Genomic DNA, 14,824 nt, shown 5'->3' on the forward strand with positions numbered 1-14,824 from the left:
TGAGATTGATCCAGTGAAGGTAAGAAAAAGCAACTCAGTTATGGAACAAACATTGAGCAAACATGATTTGTTCTTACAGGGTCTCAAAGAGAGCTTCAAGGCACGAGGAGTAAGGGTTAAGAAAAAGGATCTTAAAAGATTTTTTGAATTCATTGGTGATATTTGTCCATGGTTTCCCCACGAGGGGACTACTGATGAGAAATGATGGGCTAGGGTTGGAGATTGCTTAAAAGATTTTTACAAAATCTTTGGTCCTGAGAAAGTCCCTGTTCAGGTTTTTTCCTACTGGAACCTGGTGAATGATATACTTCAAGTCTATATACAATTTCCAGATATTCGTGAGTTAGTGAAAGAAGGGGAAAAGGTGTTACAGTGACACTCTAGACCACTCTCTCTGTGTGAGTCTGTTTCTATTCCCATACCTGATTTAGACATCCCCGCTGCTCCCCTTGAGGCTGCTGCAGGTGAGCCAGTAACTGCAAAAACCCCCTCTTGCTAACATTTACCACTCTCTTGCATCCTTAAAATCCCTGGCCAAGAATGGGCCTGACAATCACCTGCAGAGACATTGTCCCTAGAGGAGGGGGCAGCTAAATACTGTAATCCTGACTTGCTGCCCCAATGCTCATTCATGCCAGGACCACCTCCATATACTATTGCTGCTCCATTTTGTGCCCCGGTCCTCGACTTGGCCAATATTAACAATCATACCACCAAGGCTAAAGCCCAACTTTCACAAAAAATGGCTTCTCTTAGAAAGTTAATAGAGGAAAAATGGGAACATTTGCAGTTAGTAAAAGATCTGGGAGCTCTTGATTTAGAATTAACTTCCCTCTCCCCAATGCCTGCTATCTCTAAGAATAAATCTAAACCAAAATCTCAAAAACATGTACTGGCCTTTCTGGTTACCAGAAGCAAATCTGCTGTCTCTTCCAATAGCAGAAATAAAAACATTGCCTCACCCTCTAAAAGGAGAAATGACTCTGCTGCTGGGGAAGACAATAAGGATATGGTGTCATCAAGCACTGAGGCCTCTGATAATGAAAACAAAGCCTCAGGGGACTCAGAAAGTGAGGAAGATGAAATAAAAACTCAACAGTATCACAAGCTAGGGTTTCGTCAGCTGAAAGACTTAAAAATGACAGTAACAAATTACTGACCAACAGCTCTCTTTACTTTATCCTTAATTCAAAATTTGAGTGAACGGTGGCTTCTTCCCAAGGATTGGTATTTTTTTAGCCTGTGCCACTCTGGCTGGAGGTGACTATGTTCTCTGGAAGACAGATTTTGTTGAAAACTGCAGAGAAATAGCACTTTGCAATTCTGAAAGTAAAACCTCTATGAAGTGGAACAAAGATAAGCTTTTGGGGAGGAGCCCTTATGATACTAATGAAAAACAGGCTCAGTTCCCTCCTGGCCTTCTAGCCCAAATTCAAAATGTGGGTCTTAAGGCTTGAAAACAACTCCCTCCGAAAGGATCAGCAACCACTTCCCTTGCCCAGGTCCCCCAGGGCCCAGAAGAGCCTTATAGTAAGTTTATCAGTTGCCTTACTGATGCAGCTGAAAGACTTGTTGGTCATGTGGAAAACAAAAGTGCTTTTCTCTGTAGACCAGGCTGCTCTCTAACTCAGAAATCCGCCTGTCTCTGCCTCCCAAGTGCTGGGATTACACTGAGATTACAGCTGCCTGGCTGAAAGTGCTTTTCTCAAACACCTTGCATTTGAGAATGCAAATCCTGCCTGCCAGGCTGCAATATGGACCCACCATAGTGGTGCTGAAAATCTTGATTATATAAAACTGTGTGCAGGCATTGGCTCAGCTCATGCAATAGGACTTGCCATTGGAGCTGCCCTTAAGGATTTCAAGCAGGATGACCACCAGAAAAAGTGCTTTAACTGTAAACAGCCAGGACATTTTTCTAGGGAGTGCAAAGCCCCTAAGGCAGAACTTACTCTCCCTGCCTCCTTGTGTCCCAGCTCTCTTCGTGGTAGACAATGGGCTTCAGAGAGCCACACCAAGGTAAAAATACATAATAATACCTTGCCTTAGAATCAGGGAAACTCCCAGAGGGGCCAGCCCCTGGCCCCAAATCTAAGGCAAAACCCTGGGGCTGTCAGGTTTGTCCCTCAAACATTAACCCCTCAGACTCAAACATTACCTCCCTCCAAGGAGCAACTGCAATCAGCACAGGATTGGACCTCTGTTCCTCCATCGATACAATATATTAACACCTGAGATGGGGACACAAGTTCTACATTCTGAGGTCTTTGGCCCCTTGCTCCCCCAATACTTTTGGACTTCTTTTTGGGCATACCAGCTCCACTCTTGAGGGTTTAAATATCTCCCCAGGAGTGATTGATAATGATTTCACAGGTGAAATAAAGATCCTGGCCTCATCCACCTCCAGTCCCTTGACCATTAAATCAGGACAGAAAATTGCTCGATTGCTTTTAGTTTGCCTTTAAATCAGCCCAACTTGTAGAACTTTTTGCAGTAATAAAGATTTTTCAGTTACTAAAAGATTGCCCTTTTAAGTTGTATACTGACTGTGCCTATGTTGCTCATTCTGTTCCCATTCATGAAACGGTCCCATACAGTAGACCCCCCACAAATGCTGCCCCTCTCTTTTCTCAGCTTCAAAAGCTGATTGCCTCTAGATGCCAACCCTTTTTTGTTGGACATCTCCTTGCTCATTCTGATCTGCCTGGTCCCCTTTCTAGAGGAAATGCCTGTGCAGATGCTGCCACCCACTTGACCTTTCCAGTGCTGTTAGGTTCTGTAGAACAGGCCCAGAAGAGTCATGCTTTACATCATTTAAATGATCAGACCCTTCACCTGCTTTTTAAGATTACTGGCACATCAGATTGTTAAACAATGCCCCGCCTGTGTCACACTTTTGTCCACCCACAACTGGGTGTTAACCACAGAGGTTTGGTCCCAAATGAAATATGGCAAATGGATGTCACACACGTTCCTGAATTTAGAAGTCTTAAATATCTTCATGTGACCATAGACACCTTTAGTGGATTTATTTTTGCTAGCTTACATACTGGAGAGGCTTCAAAAAATGTTATAGCCCACGTTTTAAATTGTCTCTCTGTCATGGGTAAGCCTAAGATCATTAAGACTGACAGTGGTCCTGGTTACACTGGAAAAAATTTTCAGGAGTTTTGCCACCAATTACAAATCAGACATATTACTGGCATCCCTTATAATCCTCAAGGGCAAGGCATTGTTGAACGTGCCCACCAGACTATCAAGAACACTTTACATTAATTAATTAAAAAGGGGGAAGTTATCCACCCAGAAGGGGTCCCCTAAAAATATTCTTCACCATGCCTTGTTTGTTCTCAATTTTCTAAATCTGAACACAAATGGTAAGTCTGCTGCTGATGTCCTCTGGCATTCTGAGACCAATAAAAACTATGCCACAGTTATGTGGAGAGACCCCTTTACATCTAGATGGAATGGCCCCGACCCTGTCCTTATCTGGGACAGGGGCTGTGCTTGTATTTTTGACACAAAAGAAGGAGGAGCCCGATTGTTCCCTGAACGATTGATTAAACAAATAGATAATGACAAAAATCCCTTAGATCATAATGTCATTTCCAGGGAAGAGGGATCTCTCTGAGGATTCCCTTCATTTTTTTCTTTCCAGATAAAAAGATGCCACCCGTGGTGTCTGCTGTTGGAAGTTCTAATTCTGATGCCAGCCTCAAGACTTCTACTACTGGAACTTTGAGGGGACATTGAGAAGGACATCGAACAGCTAGAGATTGACATCACTAATCTGGAAAAAATCCCTCGTTTTGTTGTCTGAAGTGGTTCACCCAAAACGCAGAGGGCTAGATCTGGCTTTCCTTCAGCAGTGGACTATGTGCTGCCCTCAAGGAGGAATGCTGTTTTTATACTAACCACACTGGGGTAGTTAGAGAGAGCATAGCCAATATCAGAGAGAGATTAAAATGTCAAAAGAAACAGTGAGAACAAGAAGGGTGGCTTAAAAATTGCTTTTCTGTTTCCCCTTGGCCTACCACCCTTCTCCCTTCCATCCTGGGCCCTGTGGTCAGTCTCCTCCTCCTTTTGGCTTTCAGCCCTTGGGCCTTTAACAGACTTGCTGGCTTTGTAAAACAACAAATTGACTCCTTGGCATCTAAACCTCTAGAAGTATATTATCACAGACTTGATCTGGCTGATAGAGACATGGCTGAGAATTGTGTTGACAAATCTCCTTTAGGAACTGTATAGAACTCAGATCTATGAATGCTGGTTTGCATGGCACAAGAACCTGCAAGGGGTGTATGACAAGGTACCGCAGGGGGAGGACCCAAATTGTCCCACATCTGAGTTCCCCGTGAAGTAAACCTGATTGCATAGAGGTTGGTGTCAATTTCTTGTGTCTCAAAGCAGCTGACTAGGACCCTCGATATTCTATGAAGCCATGAGACATTTAACCCTCTCCTCCCCCAAAAGACACCATTTCTAATGATAATGGGAGGATAAGGTCAATCTTCCCCCCTCTGGTTAATGCCCTCTCATTTATCAATGAGATTTGCAAATGTCTGCTTTCTCAGACCAGTCTCTTTAAAAATTGTTAGAAAGGAGGAGATGCTGGGAGCCAAGACCCCCTTCTGCCTAAGAGCAAGTGTCACTTAAGTAAACAGCCTGAGTTAAGGAATACTTTATTTATTACCCTTCTCCCAGGGAGAAAATATTAATCAGATAAGCAACTCGAACTGAGAAATGTTTTAATTGTCTTCTTGCTTGTGAGAAAATATTTAGATAAGTAATTTGGACTAGGAATTCTTGTGGGCTTAGAGAACTCTGCAATTATGGGATGACCTTGGACCCTGACTTTCCTGTCTGCTTGCCTTTATAATGGCAGCCTGAGCAATAAAATGTAAGCACTAGATCAGACATTCAGACTGGTGCTTTCTCTTTGTGTCTCTTGTCTCTTCATTCTTTGCCCCCTTCTCTAAGGTCTCGTCCAAATCCCCATGGGCCTGGGCATTCCTACACACCTTCCTACACACCCATAGAACACATTCCATCTTTCTTTAAAGAGAGGTAACTATGGGGAGGAGGATACCTGGCTGTCACCATGTAACTGTGAGGTAGAGTTTTAGACAGAATGCTAACATCATTAACATTAAAGAGGGATTTTAGGAAACAAGAGTCTTGTTTTGTGTCTTCATGCTGGGTTCAGGGAAACTGCACCTTCCTTCCACCAGATGACAGGTATCAATCAACCCTGGAGAAAAGCCAGAATCATAAGGGAAACACAGTTGAGCACTATTGGTAGCCAGCACATCTTCATTAGTGGAAAGGCGGAGAAAAACAACAGTTGTATTAGTACACATTTTGTAGATAAACATAGCTCAAATCATAGAGAGAATGAATCTATGTATGTAGAAAGGTTATTTAATAAAATGTCCCAGGAAAGGCTGTTGGACAAGGGAAATTAGAAAATCAAGGACTGGTAGATTTCATGCTGCAGGATATTACAGCTGATCTTCACTGTATACCAGATTTCTGAAGAACTAAGTACTTACTAGTACCAGTTTTAAAACACAAATAAACAAACAAATAATCTTTGTTTTGTCAAAAAATAGGGCCAATACAAAAAACAAAAACACCACCCTGCTCAAAGTCCTTTATATATGTAGGTTGTCAAAAGAATCTGTAGCCCAGATTAAAGGTGGATCTGAACATCTAAAAAGAGCAAGATTAATAAAGGGTTTCTCACTTCAAAAGTTGTAATTAAGAAATATGCCCCACAGCAAGCAGGATTTGAGTTAAGGTTAGGGGATTAGACAGTGGTGGTTAGGATTAGGATAAGGGTTCTTAGAATTAGGTTTAGGAGGTTAGGAAATTCAGAGGTGAGGGTTAGGATAGGGTTAGGCTCAGGGTTAAGGTTAAGGTGGCCACCATTATTCTTGATGCTCCCAGTGTGTCAATATTATCCCTATTACACAAAGAAGAAATATCAGGCCTACAAGGTATTCATTTTATATCTTAATGGTTTGTTTTATTCTTATCCTGATAGCTTCTGTCTTACTTATAGAAAGGCTTCTCAACAGAACCGAAAAGTTTTTCCAGCCATTGCCTCCAAAACTAGCATACTAACAAAGGAAGAAAACACTTTGATATTCACAGAACCCCACAGATTATCAAAGGATAAGTTGCCAAGAGCCACACAGCCTGCTGCCAGCAAAGAACATTTATGCTACCCTATGCTGGGTCTCATTGTCAGCTATTGCTACTGTTAATTTTCCTCTGAGATAAAATGCTATCTAAAATTTTAATGTTAACTAGTCCTGTATTAAAATTACAATTTAATGTTAACTAGTTCTTTACTGCAATTACCAATTTAATGTTAACTAGTCCTATATTGCAATTTACAATTTAATACTAACTAGCCCTGTATGGCAATTTACAGTTTAATGTTAACTAGTCCTATATTGCAAGTTCTATATTGTAATTTACAGTGTAATATTAAATAAGTTAACATTAAATTGTAAATTTAAAGAGGAAGTAAAATTATCTTTATCTGCAGATGATATGATAGTAAGGACAAGTGAGCTAAAATTTCCAAAGGCAATTCCCAGAGCTGGTAAACACTTTCAGCAAAGTTGTTGGATACACTATTAACTAAAAAAGAAAAACCATTGGCCTTTGCATGTACAAATGAGTTTACAAGTGCAAACGAAATAGAGAGACATCATAAAGTTTGAACTGATGGTTGACACTTGTGAAATTTTTGTTCTACACAATGAATAACCTTGAGTAACTCAATGTGTGTTGGGTAAGGTCATACAAATTATTTGTAGTCACAGATTACTTTTGATATTTTTGAAGGTGCTCAAGAATATTGTAATATACAAAGTCTTTAATAGATTGATTACTTACTAAAGAGTTTAGTCTTCTATAAAGATATCAGAAAGTAAAAGACTTTAACACATTGACCATGTTTATGGGGTTTCTTGCCTTATGACTTTTTCTCATGGTTTCTAGGACGACTGCCACATGCAAAGCCTTTACAACATTGCTTATTCATAGCGTTTCTCTCCAGGATGTGTTATTCTATGTTCATAGATGACTGTGTTGTGAAAGATTTTTTTTGTTTGTTTGTTTGTTTTTTTTTGTTTTTCGAGACAGGGTTTCTCTGTATAGCCTTGGCTGTCCTGGAACTCACTCTGTAGACCAGGCTGGCCTCGAACTCAGAAATCCACCTGCCTCTGCCTCCCAAGTGCTGGGATTAAAGGCGTGCGCCACCACCGCCCAGCTAATATGTCTTCAATATATGTTCTGCTATGTATACAAATATGTTTATAATATACAAATGTTGGGAAGAAGCAAAAGAAAGTTGCCCTAAGGACTGCCTTTTTGTTACCAGCCTCCATTTAATCATAAATTCAAACTAAGTTTTAGTTCATAGGGGACCTGTGTACTTAATAATATCTGACCAGCTTTCACCACTCATGTTTTGTTACCTAAAACATAGCAACTGTTCCTAACCATGATTTCTGTTATTCATGTTTTATTCCTCAAAATATAATGCATGTTCTTAACCACAAAGGAACAAATGGCTGTGATAGTGTAGACCATATAACCTACAATCTGTATCATTTGACATAGAGTAACAATAGAAAAAATGTTATTAGGAGGAAAATGTAATTGTAACTTGGCACAGGACTTTGTGGTTTTGACTTTTGGAAACTATATAACTTTCTGATTCAGGGTGGGGGTGAGGCTGGGGGTATTGAAGCTAAGCTCCTGAGTGTAATTCTGTGGCCCTGAATTTTCAGCAGTGACTTGATAACAATAAATTCTTATCATTTGCCTTGTCCTGTGTTTGAGTTGTGTTGAACCTCAGTGAACCCTATAGCATAAAGGCTTAAACACAGTATGTAACCACTGTCCAGTATGAATAGGTTCATAATAATGAAGACTTTAGAGGTATGCAAATACTTCATTATATTAAACATATTAATAAGATTTTTCTCTAGCACATATTCTTTCATGATAATGAAGACTAGAGAATTGTGCAAAGGCTTGACTGTATTTAATACAATCACAGGGTGTCAGTCTTAGTGTTTCCATTGCTATGAAGAGAAACCATGAACAAGGCAACTTCTATAAAAGCAACAGTTTAATTGGGACTGGCTTACAGTTTCAGAGATTTAGTTCTTTTTCATCATAGCAGGAAGCAAGACAGGCATGAAAGAAAACATGATGCTGGAGAAGAAGCTGAGAGTTCTGGTTCTTGATCCAAAGGGAGATAGGAAGAGACTATCTGCCAGGGAGCTAGTAGGAGGGTCCATTCTGCACTGGGTGGAACTTCAAAGACCACCCCCATAGTGATGCACTTCCTCCAACAAGGCCACGTCTCATAATAACTTCCTCCCACTCCCTGAGCCAAGCATATTTATACTACCACATTCCACTGCCTGGCCTTCATATGATTGTACAAACACATGAGTGTATGGAGACCATATTTAAAAATAGCATAATACAAAATATTTGAGGTCAAAATTAAAAAGTCCTCATCATCTATCGAAGTCTCATAAATGTTAAAAGTCAAAAGTTCAAAGTGTCTTCTGAGATCATTCCAATCATGTAACTGTAATTCCTTATACTTTACAAAACAGATAGTATATTGATATCCATCTAAATTCACAGGATATATGTCACCATTTCTAATCACCATTGTGAGGAAATACTGGGCCAAAAGAAGACGAAGAGCCAGCAAGGCAATCTCCAAACTCTGCAACTCCATGTCTGATATCAAAGTGTTCTTCAGATCTCCAACTCCTTCCTGCCCTGCTCACTGCAGCACAATTCTTTCTCTTTGGCTGATTATATTTCCTAAAAGTAGTGTTCCTGAGAAGGTATCCCATAGCTTGGGAATCTAAAACTCTTGGGGTCTCCAAAGTAACTTCAAAATTACAGATTCTTGTTCCAGTATCTAGGATCCACAAATGATCTTCTGCCCTCCTCAAAAGAAGCTGGGTTTTGTCTCCAGTTCTTACCTCCATAGTACAATAGGTTCTGCTTGACTCCACCCAACTGCTGCTGCTCTTCTTTCTGCTCACCCCATGGGACTGACATCTTCAATATGCTGGGTTCTTCTGTGACAGTGTTCACTGCACTCCTCTCATGCTTCCTTCATGGTGCCAAGCCTTAACTACGCTGCATGAAACATTCATGCCTTAAAACCAGTGCCACCTGGGTGAATCTTACACAGGACTAAGTCAAGCTGCACCACAAGTACAACCTTGTCTACCTATGGAATACAACTTCGTTCTCCTCTCAGAGAACACTCACCAGAAGATTTTACATCAGTGGTGCTGGTTTCTTCTTCATCCCCACTAATTTTTTAACTACAGCCAACCAGCATCAATTGTCTGTTGTTTCTTCTATTCTTTCCTCTAAAGCCAGAGCCACATGGACAAAGCTGCTGAGTTCCTCTGCTTGCTGGTGCTGGAACATGGCCTCTTCTATTACATCATCACCAGCTTTCTATTTTTCAATAACTTCACTGCGTAAGCTCAGCTGTCCTTGAACTTGCTCTGTAGATGAACCTTGAACTCAGAGATCTGCATGGCTCTGTCTTCTGAATGTTGAGTAATACGTGTGTAACACTTTGCCCATATCTAAACTTTTTCTTACTGAAAATGTGTTCTGTACCAGGAAGACTTGAATCAGAGATCTGCTTGACATTTATCTGGGATTTAAGGCGTGTAACTCCATGCCTGTACTTAAGTATTTTATTTTAGATCTTAAAATAATAACCCAGAATAGTAATCACAATCCATCAATTGTCAATGTTACACATACTGGTAACTGTTGAGTCCACATGAAAACAATAACTAGGTAATAATAACATGATATAGTTCTTTGTCCAACTTCACGTCCATAAGTTTAGGTGGGTGGAATCTTGCCCTAATGTCACTTTTCCTTTAATTCCATTTAATATCATTGATCACAGAATTTAGCTTCATTCAACTTCCTGGTTAGTTTTCCTTTTTTGACCTAACATTTTACACTTTTTATCTTTTTAAGATTACAATGCTTGCTCAAATCATCATGAGACTAAACACAGGTCAAAGGCTTTGCTGACTTCACTGAGACTTTCTTTGTCAATGTGATGAACATCAACCTCTTTACCTTATCCTCAAGGACACTCTACAGACAAGGGCAAAAGGCAGCAACATTCTTCAGGAAAACATCATAAAAACTATACACAGAGTTCAAATCACCCTCAGTACATATGTGTTTCATATTCCTACTAGGACAGCCCATTATGTTCCACTTAATGCATATACAAATCCAAAGTCTAAAAATCCTCATGGCTCCATAAAACAAAACAAAAAACCACAGTCAGGTCTGTCATAGCAATACTTATTTCTGGGGTACCAACTTCTGTTTCAGATAGAATTTCTATTGCTAAAAAGAGACATTGTAACCAAGGCAAATGTGCTAAAGGCAAATATATAATTGGGCCTGGCTTACACATGTCAGCATGCCGGCAGCCATGATGCTGGAGAAGGAGCTGAGAGTTCTGCATCCTCATGTGAAGGCATCAGGAAGAGACTGTCTTCCAGCCAAGTGGTAGGAGGGTCTGTTTTGTACTGACTTGAGCTCCAAATACCACCACGCTAAGAATTTAATTCCTTCAAAAAGGTAACATTTACTCCCATAAGGCACATCTCTTAATATTTCCAATTTTTAGGGTTAAAAATATTTAAATCACTAATTTATTTGTACTATAAATTCTTTCATGCTTTTAAAACTGATTAGGATACCTGGGCAGTGTTGGTGCACACCTTTAATCTCAGCACTTGGATAGCAGAGGCAGGCGGATTTCTGAGTTCATGGCCAGCCTGGTCTACATAGTGAGTTCCAGGACAGCCAGGGCTACACAGAGAAAGCCTGCCTCAAAAAACAAAAACAAAACAAAAAAATGATTATAATATGCAGAGGCTTTAACATGTTGATTACTTTCAGATGGTTTCTCTCTCATATGTGTTCATTTCTGTATTCAGAAACCACTGTGGCATGTAAACAATTTCCCAACATTAGTATAATCAAAATGTTTCTGCTCAGTTTGTGTTCTTTGGAGACTACAGAGATATGCACAGGCTTTACCACATTCATTACTTTTGTAAGGTTTCTCTAAAGTGTGTGTTCCTTTAACTGTTTAAAGAGTACAGTGACATGCAAAGGTTTTATCACATTCATTACAATCATAAGGTTTCACTCCTGCACATTTTCTTTTTTGTATTCAGAGATGACTGTGTCCTGGAAAGGCTTTACCTCATTCATGACATTCAGTTTCTCTCCAGTATGTGTTCTTTTATGATATTGGAGACCACTCTGATGTGAAAAGGCTTTACCACATTGATTACATTCATAAGGTTTCTCTCCAGTATGTGTTCTTTTATGTCTTTGGAGACTACTATGACATGAAAAGGCTTTACCACATTGATTACATTCATAAGGTTTCTCTCCAGTATGTGTTCTTTTATGTTTTCGGAGACTACTATGACATGAAAAGGTTTTACCACATTGATTACATTCATAAGGTTTCTCTCCAGTATGTGTTCTTTTATGATATTGGAGACTACAGTGTCCTAAAAAGGCTTTACCACATTGATTACATTCATAAGGTTTCTCTCCAGTATGTGTTCTTTTATGTTTTCGGAGACTACTGCGTCCTGAAAAGGCTTTACCACATTGATTACATTCATAAGGTTTCTCTCCAGTATGTGTTCTTTTATGATATTGGAGATTACTGTGACCTGAAAAGGCTTTACCACATTGATTACATTCATAAGGTTTCTCTCCAGTATGTGTTCTTTTATGATATAGGAGACCACTGTGACATGAAAAGGCTTTACCACATTGATTACATTCATATGGTTTCTGTCCAGTATGACTTCTTTCATGCCTGCAACAATAATGGGCACATGTGAAAGCTTTAAAACATTCATTAGCCTGATCAATCATTTTATCAATATGAATAAATCTTGCATTTGGTGTAAGAATAAAGAATGTTCAGTTCATAAGGTTTTATGTTTTTGATGTTCACGGTTGTATTTACTGACTGTGGGTTGCTTTACCTCTTTGAAAATACCTGTGATGGCAAGATCATTTACTACAAGGCTTACATTTATAACAACCATTTTTATGTGATTTCTATATGATGTATTTCACATGTCTGAAAATATCAGGGTATTAAAACCCTGATTGCTTTCTTAGTTTTTCCTGTAGTGTGCATCACACCACAGCAGCACTGTGAGCCAGGACAAACAGAAGAATTTCCAAACTTCTAGTACCCATAGAGATTTTCTGCACTGTGACTTGTGGATGTCCCCAGTAAACTCAGATAATCAATTAACTGGAAACCCCTATCATATTCAGAAAGTCTACCAAAGGCAGAATACTACATATCTTCTCATTTGTCTGGAGTAGAAAGAGGTATGTTGCTTCTTTCAACATCCCTGTGCTCACAAGGTTTTATACATTCTGTCAATTGATATACCCATTAAAAGAAGAATGAGTGAATGGTTTCCATATTGAATTCACACCATTTGACATTTTGTTCTTTGTAGACATGTGGTACATAGATTAAAGTTTCTCCACGACTTTCTTCACTCTCACTAACTGACCACTCAATAAACCTAGAAATGTCACTACAAGAATATGAGTATCACCAAATTTACCATGGACTATTTGCTTATTGGGTGGCTTTGTATATATATTCATCACTATTCAATGTGCAACATCTAAATATTATGAGACTATTCAGATCGGTAGTTCGACAGCAAAGCTCTAATGGAGCTACAAATCAATTAAAAGTATCTCTTAAGGCATTGTTTCCATGTCTTCTTCCATAGAGGAATGCCTTACAAACATACAACAGATAACTGATACTGAGGAACATGGCTTTGTGAGAATATTATGATCATAGCTATACTTAAAGGACTGATTTTTTTACACACTTGTTTTTCTTTAGAGCTTCCTGAACACATTAAAATTTCCTCACAGGCATATTTGTATCAGCTTGCACATGAAAACTACCTTTCACACCTTCTAGAACTTTGACGTTGTTCTTCAATATGATGATCTTCCCAACTGTAACCTAAAACAAAGTAACAGAAAATGAATGATATAGTATTGGAAATTCGGTAAAATTCAAGTTATTGTGAATTTTGACAGCACTGAATCTGATTTATTCAGGTTAATCTCCCTTGTTCTCAATTGAAATAAATGACAGAACATTATCAATAAACAAGAATCACTTGTTCCATTATTTTGAAAAGCAAAACAAAATTCCCAGTATTCCCTATAGCAGTGAGGTTTTGGTAGGTCTCCAGCATCACATCTTTGTAAAGATTCTTCTGGGAAGGATCCAGCAAATTCCACTCTTCTGTAGTGAAGTTCACATGCACATCGTTGTAAGTCACTGCATCCTAAAATATCACACATATGTGTACAACAGAAAGCATGATTGTGACATCACTGTAAATAAAAAGATACTTTCTAGACAATGTAATAGTGTAATTCTGGTGCTTCCTCCATTTATTTCCTGAAACAGAAGTTATAACCTAATTATTCTGTCATTTAGAAAAAATTGAATTATGTTTCACCTGTGTTGCTTCTGAACCCTTTAAATAGAATATAGCCTTGCAACACAAATGGCAACTGAGAGGGATATGCAGGGGGAAACAGATCAACTGTACTGAGCAAAGGTCTGAAAAGCTGTATGAACAATTACTAACTACAAAAATGATGGGCAAGCTGTGTTTATTTGCTCATGTCTTTAATCACAGAGGTAGTGTTCAGTGGTGGTGCATGCCTTTAATTCCAGCACTTGGGAGGCAGAAGCAGGTGGATTTCTGAGTTCAAGGCCACTCTGGTCTACAAAGTGAGTTCCAGGACAGCCAGGGCTACACAGAGAAACCCTGTCTTGAGAAACAAAAAACAGGCGGGGTGGTGGTGGCACACGCCTTTAATCCCAGAACTTGGGAGGCAGAGGTATGTGGATTTCTGAGTTCGAGGACAGCCTGGTCTACAGAGTGAGTTCCAGGACAGCCAGGGCTACACAGAGAAACCCTGTCTTGAAAAACCAAAAAAAAGAAAAAGAAAAAAACAAAAACAACAACAACAAAAAAAGAAAAATAAAACAATCTCAGAGGTACAGGTAAGTGTATGTCATTGAGCTGGATGCTGGCGTGGTCAAAGAACAAGATTAATAAAAGGATTCTCACATCCAAAGTTGCAATTAAGAAATATACCCCACAGCAAGCAGGGTTTGATTTAGGGTTAGGGAATTAGACAGTGATGGATAGGATTAGGATAAAGGTTCTTAGAATTAGGTTTAGGAGGTTAGGAAATTAAGAGGTGAGGGTTAGGATAGGGTTAGGCTCAGGGTTAAGGTTAAGGTGGCCACCATTATTCTTGACGATCCCACTGAATCAATATTATCCCTATTACACAAAGAAGAAATATCAGGCCTACAAGGTATTCATTTTATGTCTTAATGGTTTGTTTTATTCTTATTCTGATAGCTTCTCTCTTACTTGTAGAAAGGCTTCTCAAAAGAACCTAAAAGTTTTTCCAACCATTTGCCTCCAAAACTAGCATACTAACAAAGGAATAAAAGACTTCAATATTCACAGAACCCCACAGATAATCAAAGGATAAGTTGCCAGGAGCCACACAGCCTGCTGCCAGCAAAGAACATTTATGCTACCCTATGCTGAGTCTCACTGTCAGCTATTGCTGCAGTTAATTTTCCTCTGAGAAAAAATGCCCT

Source organism: Arvicanthis niloticus, chromosome Y (genome assembly GCF_011762505.2).
Source record: "Arvicanthis niloticus isolate mArvNil1 chromosome Y, mArvNil1.pat.X, whole genome shotgun sequence".
Lineage (NCBI taxonomy): Eukaryota > Metazoa > Chordata > Mammalia > Rodentia > Muridae > Arvicanthis > Arvicanthis niloticus.